Raw genomic sequence first — 13,438 nt, 5'->3', positions numbered from 1 at the left:
TTACGTACCATACGGTTTGATTTTCCTCACCCACTTCGTCTTTCTCACTTCTTTATCCCAAAGAGCGGCGGTAGCTGCAAGCGGCGATCTCTGCGACACTTGCTGGCAATACTCATTCCCACTTGTGAAACAAAACTCCCCAAACCCGAACGCCCCGAGTTTCAGTAGCCGTATTCTCCAAACCCTCTTCCACCATTGCCATCCCGGCCCTCTCGTTTTCTCTGCAGAGCAATATCGTCTTATGATTTTACTAATTTAGATAAATTATGGTCAGTGGTTCTATATCTCCCTCTCCTCTTCTCTGCAATCTCGTCATGTGACTGAATCTTCATTTTTTTTCTGTGGCGGTGGTTTGTTGAGATCTGTAAAAAAACCAAAATTATTTTCATGTATCTGCAGAATATGTAAGTTCGCTGAGCCGCGGCACCGCTAACAGATCAAAGAATACCTGTTGCCAATCCACCAGTATAGGTCCCGCCTAACTCCTGGAAGGCTCCTTCTCCTGTACCCAACAGATTTGATTTAGGGTTTGTCAGACAGACGGCGGCAGGAGAAGAGGGGCATCGCCGACATAAGGGACATAAAATGCGAAATGAAATATGGTAAGAGAGAATGCATGGCAGTAAGTGTATGATAGGAAAAGCATGGACATCTAATTGGAAAACCGAGCGAATGTACAATTATAACCGACACGTGTCAATTCCAAGCTTTGAATTTACTGTCTACTTTATCTGAATTATTGAAATAGTAATGTTTATAAGCAACCTCCATTTAAGCCATATTTTACAAATTGTATTTTATTAATCATATGACTTTATCTGAATCATATGATTTTATCCGAATCATATGATTTTATCGTCGATGATTGAATTATTATTTAATTGTTAATTAATATGTTTATTTTCTATTAATGACACATCACAAAATTTACAAATACGGTCTAAAGAATTAATCTATTGCCATGCCGCATGGAACACAAATATAACACAAAATGGCACTCCCCCGGATATGTCTTCCAATAACTCGACTTCATTTACTAATTTTAAGGAAGTGCGCTCTCCATCTTGGTCAACTTCTTAACTAGGAAAACTAAGGAAGCCTGAAAATAGAGAATACAAAATTAATTAGCAAGTTCACTGAAAATGTTGTAGCATCCTGGCCGTACAGTTATACCAACATCATGAATTTGCGATCTCGTACGAAACCATGCAAGTGATTTTATGTGCCGTATGCTGTAGTATTGAGAGAGTGGAATCCCATATTTTCGGTTGAATAACGGCCGGTGATCGTCACTGTAACAATCTATTAGTTGACAACTTAACATGAAATCATGCTAGTGATTCACATTACATAAAATAAATATGCACAGGTAGTGCAAGTAAGGGAGAATTTATCGCATGATCAATGTTAGACACTAATCCAATAGCTAGGTTAGACGATTCAGATAATATTTGTAGAAAAGTTTTAAAAAAAAAAAAAAAAAAAAACAAAAACAAAAAATTAGTTTCAATGGATAACACATCTGTGCCATCCTCCACTATTTACCTTTGGTTTTCTCCAGATTTTTCTTTTGGGTGAGGAAACAAACCAAACGCTCCAAAGAAACATTAGGTACACGAAAAAAATTCAGAACAAAACCCAAATGAGCACTTGAGCTAATCTATTGACGTACAAAAAAAATTCACAACAGTCGGTTTTTCTTTAATTTGGTACAAACTAGTTGGTTTCTTCAAATATTAATTCTCTGTTTTTAAGTAATAACGGGCTAAAATAAAAAACAGGAAAACCTATATCAAAACTCAACGTCAAAGAAGGCGTGGCAATCCCAATTTTATCTTTGAACACAAGCTTGAGCTCGCCACGAAAGAGATGGACTACGTTCAACCCAAGCTTTTATGAAGACCTTTCCTAATGGCTTTTTTTTTTTTCCCTTAAAAGAAAAGAAAATTTAAGTGCTTTAAACCGGTAATGTGTAAAATTCGACCTGATCATGCTGAAATGAATCAGCTTGAGAGAACCACCCACGATACGTAAGCAAAAGCTCCGCGAGGACAGCAAAATATCCCTTGTTAGCTTCTAGCAGCTCAGCTCCCTGCATGTATAATCAGTGCATGCAGAGGACAACAAAGCAAAAGTTCATTAGTGATTAATTATTTTCTTTCTGGAAACTCTATTTTATATATAGACACATACACAACAATCATTTATTTAACTACAAACCTTTTTCTCACTCGTAATTTTTTTGTTTCCCTGAAAGATGGAAATTTTGAAACTAGATGTTGCTGTATAGATATACAATCCATAAAAAAAATGTTATTCTTACCATATTTTTCATACCACATTTGTACAACATTTCTAATAAGGTATGGCCTCAGATGTGGTACAAATATGGTATAGAAAACGTGATAAGAGTAGCATTATGTCTTTCATAAAATAACCTAATTAAAGTATATATACTTGGGTCAAGTTTACATTCTTTACAACTGCCCCAAAAAAAACCAAAAAAAAAAAGAGGTAAAGTTTACATTCAAATTAACCAAAGGCTTAACGTGTTGATCTATTTATTTGATTAAGCCCAGCCATAGTTCACTCATGATAGTGAAAAATATGAAATTAGAGGAAGAAGTGCAATATTACTTTTATGGAGAGCTAATAACAGATACTCTATTTGAACGTTTTCAAGACATTTGTCTTATTTTGCAAGAATGATATTTGAACAAAGACTAATTAAGCAATAGATCATCCGGATCTTTGCACAATAATACGTACTAAGACTCAAAAATGTTTTCCTCTATCTGAGGGATACCTAGATTTTAAAAGCCATGGTCAGATGTATTCACTTGTAACAGTATAAATTAGCTAGCTAGAACATACCTTAGTTACAATCACACAGCCAAGGCTTGCTTCCACCTATTTTTCTAACTTCTGCAGTTCATCCAGACCCTAGTCTTGACGGTCCTCACCTTTCATCTGCCTTTTGCATGCCAAACCAATTTCAGCTGACTCTCGTCAAACGATCATCCCAGCTTAATTAACCACCATATATCTTACAAGCAAACTGATAAAATATATTTACCTCGGCTTGCGGGTCTTATCCTCAAGTTCCTTACTCAGCATGATCTTGTTTTCTTTCTCCAACTATTTAACGGGAAATATATTTATACCAAACCATCATTTAGATAGTCTAATCTGTCACAGAATCACATGAAAAGCTTATAAACATCAAGCCCAAAGAGAAACAAGAAAGAAGAAAATCTTAGAACAGCACAAAGCACAAAATTGGATATCGCCTATTTTTATGCCAAAAGATGTTTCGTTTATAGATTCCAAATGTCACAGTGAAGGGAAGGGAGAAAAGGGGCAAAAGACGGACTACTTAAACATGCTTGAGCATGGATATTCAATTGTAGCAATCTCCAGGTCATTTGATTCCTACGTAACAAGAAACCATACATGAAACTTTTTTCCATGAGCAAAACTCAATGATTCAAATGAATACTAACTAATAACACAAGTTAAAATTTATCCAAAAAAAAAAAAAAACCCAACTTAGAACTTCAATGGAAGTCAAAACTATGACTTGGGGTCATTACTTAACCCCAGGTACTTGCACATATTTAGCCCAAGAGGCCAACCATGATAATGTGACAACTATGGGTCCCACATTTTGATTCAAATTTTTGCCACATGGACAAACAAACAAACAATTAAAATTGGATACAACTATGATTCTAGGCTGAGCGGAGGATCGTCTGATTTTGGGCTTAGTCTAATTATCGGCTCCGTGGGCTGATTCTTCAAAATATTTTTTAAATTTATTTTAAATATTTATTTTATTTTTATAATTTATATAATTTCAATTAGTTGTTTGTCCATATGGCACAAATTTGACATCACATTATTAAAAATGTGAGACTCACAGTTGACACATCATCATTTAACATTAAATTAACGGACCGACTAACGGATGTATGATATTTCAACGAAATAGTAAGTTGACGTATGAAATAGCAATGTTCAAAAATGAGTTACGAGTTTGTTATGAGATGCAAACTTGAAGATGCAAAATGTAATTTACCTTTTTATTTATGTTAAAGAAATCATATGCCGTAAAATTACACTCCATAGCTCCAAGTGTATAGATCACAGAATGCGATACATTCACTTGACACAGTTAATTGTTATACCACTAAAATTGGAAAATTAAAGAGCAATTAGGACGGGAAAAAGGAAAACCAATATTCAACTGAATCACCTGCAATTGATCAAACGTGGGTTGATCTGATTTTTCCCCAGAAGTATGTGATTTGAACCTTGCAATCACATCCTTGGTACTTCACAACATAAAAGGATAAAATATAATTAGCATGTTTCATTATTATTTATAAATTATGACACATCTATAATAATAATATTCAACAAAAAAAGAGACAGAGAATTAGTTAGTGCTTGCAAATACTTTTGCAATAATCCCAATAAGTTAGTACTTGCATGTTGTATGCAACCTTGTATGAGATTGTTATTACTATGTTCTTTTCTGGTTTAATTTTTCTTTTACAAAAATAATATAAAAACTGTGACTGAAATCAACCACTTTGAACATGCATGTAAACAGAATAACTGCTAGAATAAAATACCCCAAAACAATAAGACAAAAACATGCACAGTTAAATGCTACAGAACTAATTTACCAACAAGAAAACAAAATTACAACAAATTAATACAGATTTGGAGATAATTCATCAAGATTAACCATCCACAACAATCTCACTTTGGAGATATTTGGTTATGTTGCAAACCAACCAGCCAAAAGGCCCAGAACATTAAGGCAAAGCTTTCTGGAGGTTTTATTGCTTGGTCTGGTTACCTGGATCAAAATGTCCAGTCGGAATATTATCTATGAGATAATGAGATCACCAACTGAGGATACACGCAACAAAAAGGCAAAACCAACGTTGGGACTATCAGGTTAACTAAGCAAATGGGCCTAAAATGTCCAAAACGTTCCTCTCACATCAACTCAGACATTATTGCAAATATGCTTTAATTGTTCTATTCGCTACGGCCACTTTTTGGCGGGTGGCTTGATTACCAATCCTGAATTTGTCAATGCTTTGCTACCATAGTTAGCAAAATAATATAAGAATAAGGACGACATACAAAATTGCATGAACTATAAGCATATTAAGTTAATGAATCATACAATGAAGTTTTGGAAGGGATAAATTAGATATAAACTGAGGGAAGAGACATGATTCTCACACATTTAACTTGAGTTCATGCCAGAGTGCTCCACTACAAAAGTAATCTATCTCTTATAGAGATCGATGGAACGATGCAGAGATATGCAAGAGAATTGCACATGGTCTTTATAGATGTGAAAAAGGCATATGATAGGGTACCAAGAGAGTTTGAAAGACTCTAGAGACGAAAGGAGTATGAGTAGCATATATCGAAGCAATCAAGAATATGTATGATAGAGAAAAGATTGTAACTAGAACTCATGAAGAACAAATTGAAAACTTTCCCATAACTATATGATTACACCAAAGCTCAGCATTAAGTCTTTACTTTTTTGCCCTCTATAACTCAAAAGTCACCACTTTACTCCTCGGAACTCAAAATTCGCTCCAGTTTGACTTCCTTAAACTCGATTTTGATCCCATTTTACCCATTAACTCAAAAGTCGTCATTTTACTCTATAAAACTCAAATTCGCTCCAGATTGCCTTAATTCTGTTAATTTTGTTATGTTGAATGCTAACGCATAGTGGAGATTTATTATACTTTCTATTAATTTCGTCATTTTACTCTATAAAACTTGATTTTAATATTTTCTGATTATTGAATGTTACCATATGAAGATTTATAATCAAATTCATTGGCATGTGTGGCACAGTCTTATTAGGTGGTGGGTCCCACATGTTTCAGGGAGGTGACTTTTAAGTTTCAGAGAAAAGATATAGTCCACAAGTCAAAGTAGAAGGAATTTTGAGTTTCATGGATTAAAATGTTGATTTTGAGTTATAGATGGCAAAGTGAGATCAAAATTGAGTTCCAGAGTGTAGTTGTAAATAAACCTAAGTTTTATCCTCTAGAAGACTTTATCATGAGTGATCTACAAATTGCATAAACATCACACACAACGAACATATGAATATTATTTCTTTTAGATACTCGGATACTAATTTATGTTGTACTTATGGCGAAATGTTTTGTAGTTAATAGTTGACAGGAATGATGGGAATTTCATGAGTGGAATTGATATGGCTTGATGGGAAGCTTGCAATAGCCGAGATAGGAATTCTACCAGCTAGGAGAAGAAGTCCTTCTCCATGCCTAGTTGAAGGAACATGATAGAAAACGCTTGATGCTAGAATGCTTGCAGCACTAGAATCATCTCCTCTCGTTCTGTCACCAAATATACGGAGGTTGAAAAGTTCTCATTTACGGTGTGTAAAATTGTACTTGTTTCCAGTAAATATTGAATTCTTTATACATCTTATGGCTATCAAGTATGAACAAAGGGAATGAGGTCAACTCACCATGGTTATCAAGTGCTGATGAACACATCTTAGTCAAGTCGACCTAGATGATGTCCCTCTTCCAGTCGTTCATCATAGTCAACCAAGACAATGAGGTCAGCTCGAATTGCCGACGGTGGGGAGACTTTGGTGGTGTAAAAAGCCCCTCTATATGTGGGAGTATATCAGTCCTAATCCACGCGACAATTCCTTATCGATATATTTGGTTCGGAATGGTATAGAAAAAGAATGTCGAATGGTAAAAATAGGAATATCAAGATCACAAAAAGGTTATAGACTATCTAGTAAATTCTTAGAAGCTACCCCTCAATAGGAATTTTTCTGACACAATAGACAAGTTAAAAAACACCATCCTACAATAAGGGCATCTTTCTATGCGTGATGATTTGAGATGTCAGATTGATAAAGTAATCCTATATAACACATTTCAGGTTAAAGGAACCACTTTAAAAGTGACATTTCCCATTTTATTAATAAAAATGACATCATCATTTACTATGGGGAGTGTCTTTTTTTTTCTTTACTAAAACAAAAGCACAACTTTATCTAAATTCTTATTCCACAATTACATGTCAAGATATTAATCTCACCCTTCGTCTCATGCACAATATTTATGGAAGAAGGTTTTAATCTTTGCAACTACTCAAGTTAGTTCATTATTTCATGCATGCATGTGGAAAAACAGGTTATATATGGCCATAGCTGCACCACTGATTGCCCTACTTGACGAAGGCATACATATTCCTTCTCAAAAGATCTTCAAGGCTTCTATGATGAATTCCCAAGTATTCATCACATCACTTTCTTCCTAGTAAGAAAAATCCAAAGCATGTATAATTGAATGTTCGTGTTTTAAGTCTTTAGCAAGTTCACTGTATTCATTTACAGGTATTTTAGTTTAGGTGGGGAGAATGAAGGACAACTTTTGGAACATAGCCTAACATCGTGTGTTGAAGTTGTCATGCGTGAATATTTATGGTACGTAGAGAGTAAGTAACTCTTTTACTAGCCAGAGTATTTTATCAATCATTTTGATTTTATGTTGTTAGATTATTTGTTTCGAATTGATTATCTGAATTCTAGTGAGAATGACGGTCTAAGAAAATAACAAACCCCAACTATTATTTTATATGTTGTTATCTACAAACAATTTGTGATAGGTGGGGACAATAAGATCAAAGCGGCAAGATAGACTATGAAACTGTAAAATAGTAATAAGATTACATAATTCACTAGACCAGTGGTTCTTATATATATAGACTTCTGCATGGCGGACACGATTGCATGTAGCATGAAAAGCAAAGAGATCAGCATCACGTAAAAAATCGGCACCACTTCACAGATTGAAAGCATGTAAAACTAAAAAAATGTTAATTTCTCAAACTAGGACACCTAACTAGAAGTTGTCTCAATCAAAAGTAAACCTCACTTTCCCGAACTAGATATTCTAGATAGCATTCTTAGTACCTTATCTAGTTAAAACTCACTCTCTCCCTCTCTCTCTGTCTTTGTGTACATGAATAGATTATCTATCTAGCTATTTAGCACTCTCTGGTCATTTGGGAATACATAACTTTTTGATCCAAATGACTGAATCTGTCTGTCTCTCTCTCTCAGAAGGAGAGAAGTTATCAAGTCATGTACTTGGTTATATTTGTTCAAGTTGGGAAAATTCAAAAGAATTTATAAGGCGGTGGGATGTTGTACAGGGTTGGTACCTGGAGCTTGAGAAATCAAAGAGCTTGCCAGTTTGAGAAAAGATGATAACAGCAGCTTCAGATTCACATAGAATCGACAGCTCTCCAGCTTTCTTCAAAATCCCCTCTTCTCCTCTTTGAGAAGGTCACCTGCCTTGCCGGCAAGCAGTCGATCTTCCTGATCTTGATCTTCTCCCTAATCATTTTCTCCAATTCTTCCTACCCCCTTCAGAAACAATAATTCAAGTAAACTAAAATAAACCAACCACTTCGAATTTCCACATACATATAAATGTCCACAAACTCAAAAACTACCTTATATTTTCTGGGTTTCTGATAATTTTAAGGATTATTGACCACAAACCCTAGCGTTTCAAATCGAAATAAGTAAAACAAAACCTAGACCAACCCACCAACCACAATCAACTGTCCAATATTTCGTATTTACCATAAATAGAAGAAGAAGAAAAAAGGAAAACCATACAGAAATTAATTACTGGATTTTCCTCGGTTTTTTTGTTTACCTTCATCGGGGTGGTTTCAGGTCTGAAGTTTTGGTCTGACCAGGAAATTTGCAGAGGAGTGAGAGCCAGCAATTTTGGAAAGAGAAGGGGAGAGAGAGAGAGAGAGAGGGGAGAGAAAGTTGGGCGCAGCTGGTTTGTTCAAGAAAGGAAAGGCAGCGAAATTTCTTTCCCATTTATGGAAATTTCCCATTGTGCCTTTTTCTATTTTTGCGGATATTTTTTTGGAAATTAAGGTAATAAAACCTGGACCGCAGATCAGCAGGGGACCGATCACCACCGTTTAGTTTATATGCCGACCGATCACCGATCTAAGAGATTATCGGTTTTATTCTTCCTCAGCCGCTGGTTGTGCAGTTGAAACGCAGCTGCCCTTTTGCCATGCGTTTTCTATGTTATTTACTCTTTTGCCAAGCAATTTCTGTATCACCTGGTGCTGCAGCACTTGCATTTTCAGTCACTAGTTTTAAAATAAGGACACGTGTCAATTTCGAGCTGCGAATGTTTTGTTTGTTTGAATTGCAGAAATGCTTTTTCCTTCTGGGGCTTGTAGAAGGAAAAGAAGGGAAGCGAGATAGAGGATACGAAAGGGGTGAGTGCCTGGGGAGGCAAATTCAAAGAATGTCAAGGGAGTAAATAAGTTGAAACAGATGGCTGTACATTTGTTAGTTATAAAATCTATATATTATAAAAATATTAAATTAAACGAATCTTAATAGATAGCTTTAACAATTTAGCGAGTTGATTCGCACTTATGGGAGGCAAAAATATTCCCTTCAAGCAATTGGTGCTAGCATCCCTTTTGTTTTGTTTTTTTATTTTATCTTTTATGTGGACCATGGCGTTCAGTACAGCTCATACGTTCTTGTATAAATGAGTTAAATTATAATATGATGCGACACTTGACTTTGTCTTTATTTTGCTCGGGTGACCTTCTACTCTTTTTATTTGGTAAAATGACTAATTAAGAATTCTCTGCATTGAAGTTCAGTTCTTGTGCATCATGCTCCTCGTCCACATCAAACCTCTAGTACAAGAGTTTGCAACTTGCAAGTCTGGATAGGACCAATACATGTTTATAAACATCGGATTCTACCACAAACTTTAAGTACCACTCTTGGTAGAATAAAAAATGAATTTCATTTCTTGTATTAGACGTGTAATCAATCATGCACCCAGTCAAAATCAATAACTTACTTTCCCTCCCCCGCCATATTAATTTCCAATCAGCCAACGTTACACTAGCCTACCTATTTGCGTAGGAGAATCCGGTTAAGGTTTTATTAGTCTTCAGTAATATTAATTTCAATATTTAAGAGCGATTCGAGACGTTTGATCAAAAGTCAAATCTCGATCAACATGATTAACGGTAGGGTCAACAATCCAACGTAGTCTAATTCGGAAGATCTGCACAACAGAATTTCAAATTCCTAAGATCCTTAAATATTACGTACAACCACATACTATAATTTTGAGACGATCCAATGGTCGGATCTTTATCTATTACAAATGTCAATAATCATAGATTCTTCAATCGAAAGACCCGACTGTTGGATTTCTGTTTCACAATTTCTCAAGGTCCATCAATCGATGAATAGCATGCTCATTAAACTTACCGACGATCCAACGGTTAAGTTGACGTCAATTACAAAAATAAAAAATCAATACCCATATTTCTAATAACCAAACCATCGTATCAAGTTTCAACAAAAACGAACCTTGGATTTAGGCTCTGGACATCAAGGAAGTATCGTTGTCGAAAATCCAGATAGCTAGAGTTTCCCATGTGCCACCAAACGCGCCGCCACGTGTGGTGATTTCTAGCTAACGTAAACTCAAATTTCTGACAAACTCCAAACATCACAAAACCACAGAGATGTAGAACAAGACAAGGGAAAGATTTTTATAACTAGGCTGACTTCCAAAAAGTGGTCGAAAGGCAGTGAAAACCACCAGAGAAGTCTCGGAGCTCGTGAATGGTGCACCCACGGTGCAACATCGTTTGCTGTCTGATGGACGATCAAATAACTCAAATTTCAAGCTGGTGTCGGATTTCAAGTTTGTGCCATAAAGCTGTTAGTCTCCCCATCTACTCCCTAGCGATTGAAAAACTCTTTACATATCCTGGTTAGGCTAAGCTTATAGACGGTCAGCTATAATGCTCGGGGTATCCTCTTCTAAGACCCTTGGGCCTTGGGCTTCTCAATTTTCTTAGGCTTTTCGTGGCTTCTTTCTCGGCTGACATCAACACTTACATTTTAGTAAGTTTTTATAATATCTTATTTTTGGTACATTGTATATGTGTTGAAGCTTGAAATGTGAAAAGGAAAGATAGTGTGTTTAATTATTTGATAGTGTGTACTTAATTAAAAAACTATAATTACAAAATATAATATTGAATCCTGTTTGGATTCTATGAAATATTATAATCCTGGTTTCTTTTTGGCCGAAAGGAATGGCACTATCCAACGTATAAAAAGTAAACAAAACTTAAGAGACAATTCTCTAAAATGATGTGGTTTAGTTGAATTGATTTTTTTGCTTGTGTAAAAATATCGATGTACTCAATAAAAAAAAAAAAATCTCTAAAATGATGCGGTTTAAACAGTAAAATTTTGGACTAAATCCAATCATAGCTCAAAATTTTGGACCTAGATCAAGTACCTCATTTGAAGCTTAGCTCTTTCTTTTTTTTTTTTTTTTTTTTTTTTTTTTTTTTTTTTAATATAAAGAGAACAAATAAGTATTAAAAAGAACAAATAATGTAAAGAAAACATCATTCATCTTTACTCATTGTGGTCGCCCTATAAGTGCAACACGAGTAATTATGTTATTTTGGGGATGTACGTAAGGGCAGAGTTAATAATTTTATACTAGGTGGGTTTGCTTAAAAATTTAAATGCGGTTTTTTGTTAAAATAAATAGTACTAGAAGTTTTTTTGTTAAAATTCTCTTTAAAATAAGGACACGTGTCAATTTCAAGCTGTGAATGTTTTGTTTGTTTGAATTGCAAAAATGCTTTTTCCTTCTGGGTTAAGTAAAAGGAAAAGAAGGGAGAGAGGATGCGAAAGGGGTGAGTGCCTGTTTCCAAAAAAAGAAAAGAAAAAAAAAAAAGGAGGAGGGTGGGGGTGAGTGCCTTGGGAGGCAAATTCAAAGAATGTCAAGGGAGTAAATAAGTAGAAATACATTTGTTTGTTATAAAATCCATAGAAGACAGTCAATTACGCAAGCAACGACTGAGGATAGATTTTTCAATGTGTGTCCCTCTTATTATATATAACATGTGTTGTTATGTCTTGTGTTCTAAGAACGTTGAAAAGTTTATCAATTGTTGTAGGAAGAGAATATCTGTGCCCAACACATTTCAGCCTTAAGGACCACATGTTGGCACTCGAGTTCAACCTACAAATGTTGATATACTTAATTACTACGATCTGATAGTATTCTTCTTTGTTTGTAAGTGAGACGTTTTAGGTTCGAATCTCATAAATGATATATTAGATGTCAGATTAGGTTGTTTAATGTGTAACTTAACCGAACTCTTCTCTCCTCTTAGTGTACAAATACATCGTTATACTATAAAAAAAACCCCCTATAATCCATTGGAGTTGCTTAAATATTTTTCTTTTCACTTATATGCTTGAGCGTAATTACCTAGTGCATTTCACTTTAGGAGACATTTGGGCTTGAGGTAAAGAGCTTGAACTTAGCCCATAATCCCTGAAGTTATTTAAGTGATAATCTAGACTTGTCCCTCCTTTGAGATCCATAAAATGGACGATCATGGACCATTCTGAAACCAAGCCCAACTAGTCCATGATCACTGTTTGAAATCATGTTGGACTAAACTTTCTTCCTAATGGTCAACTTTAGGTTTTGGATTAACATTACAGTACTAGCCCATCTCATTTATCATGACATCCAACAAATATGCACAAAGAATAATTTGGGCATGACATGCATTTTTATTGTGAGTTGGGATTTATATTTGGATTATTTGTCATATTTTTGTCACTGTAAAATTTTATCTTTCGCTCCCTCATTTTTTTTTTGTGTGGTTTGAGATAAAGAAGTGTCGAATAGTTTTTCCTGATGGTAAAATGTTAGAACTTCTGACAGTGGTTCGTGTTCTCATTAGCTACCGCAACAGGAAAATTCGTTCGATTGTGGCCTGTTTTTACTCCACTATTTGGAGCTCTTTTTGGCAGAAGCTCCTGTTCATTTCAGCCCTTTCAACATAACCAAGTTTTCCAACTTTGTAAGTGGTTTACTTTTGTCTTTTGTTTTTGCTTAGTTTCACCAAGTCTTTTAAATTTTACCGTTTACTTTGTTGAAATCCTCGATGTGGCATGTGAATCTTATATATCTGATATGCAACCCTGACATCTTTAATTTTTAAATTGTACTGCCCACCACCTGGTTGTGTTCATACTTTGTTTTTTCTTATTGAAAACATAATTACAGTGTTTATAAATTAGGGTGATGCTTATGAATGCTTGTTTGAAGCCATTGAGGTGAAAATCAAATATTGTTCTTCCCTTGTTCGTTTGTGTTGTTACTTTGTAACATATATATGGAGGAGTGTCCAATCACCAAGCAATTTAAGAGGAAACATAGCACATTCAAAGCCATTGGATGTGTTCGGGCCAGAGCTGTCCCTCACACAACTCCCGTGG

General features: G+C 35.1%; 1 long non-coding RNA gene and 1 pseudogene across 1 annotated transcript; one reads left to right on the top strand and one right to left on the bottom strand.

Annotated features, from left to right (window-relative positions):
- Positions 1-130: 130 nt before the first annotated feature.
- On the top strand, positions 131-1,464 carry LOC125475958. Its single transcript, XR_007257316.1, has 2 exons — positions 131-269; positions 400-1,464. It is a non-coding gene; the product is annotated as an uncharacterized LOC125475958 (long non-coding RNA).
- LOC103964951 lies at positions 964-8,466 on the bottom strand (annotated as a pseudogene).
- Between the last annotated feature and the right edge of the window lie 4,972 nt (positions 8,467-13,438).

The sequence above is a fragment of a genome, unplaced genomic scaffold (assembly GCF_019419815.1).
Source record: "Pyrus x bretschneideri cultivar Hongxiangsu unplaced genomic scaffold, Pyrus_bretschneideri_v1 Contig17, whole genome shotgun sequence".
In the NCBI taxonomy this organism is placed as follows: domain Eukaryota; kingdom Viridiplantae; phylum Streptophyta; class Magnoliopsida; order Rosales; family Rosaceae; genus Pyrus; species Pyrus x bretschneideri.
The sequence above is the reverse complement of the archived record's forward strand: the minus strand, read 5'-3'. Positions and strand labels throughout refer to the sequence as shown.